Source organism: Cyprinodon variegatus, unplaced genomic scaffold (assembly GCF_000732505.1).
Source record: "Cyprinodon variegatus isolate N-32 unplaced genomic scaffold, C_variegatus-1.0 Scaffold1149, whole genome shotgun sequence".
NCBI classification, from domain to species: domain Eukaryota; kingdom Metazoa; phylum Chordata; class Actinopteri; order Cyprinodontiformes; family Cyprinodontidae; genus Cyprinodon; species Cyprinodon variegatus.
Window position 1 is genome coordinate 45529 of NW_015151602.1, and position 202 is coordinate 45730.

A 202-nucleotide genomic window follows, 5' to 3' on the forward strand; every position below is an offset into this window, starting at 1 on the left:
AACAGAGTTTTATGTGGCCCCCAGGAACATGGGGCCCTAGACAACTGCCTAGTATTGCCTAATGGTAAATCCCCCCCCTGCTCTGGATTATTAACATGTGTCGTTTGTTTTTTGGGAAACTAAATGAGTTTTTAAATCAAATCCTAAACAAATGAAAGTAAAACTGCAAATAGAAATATTTACCAACATATAACTGAAACAT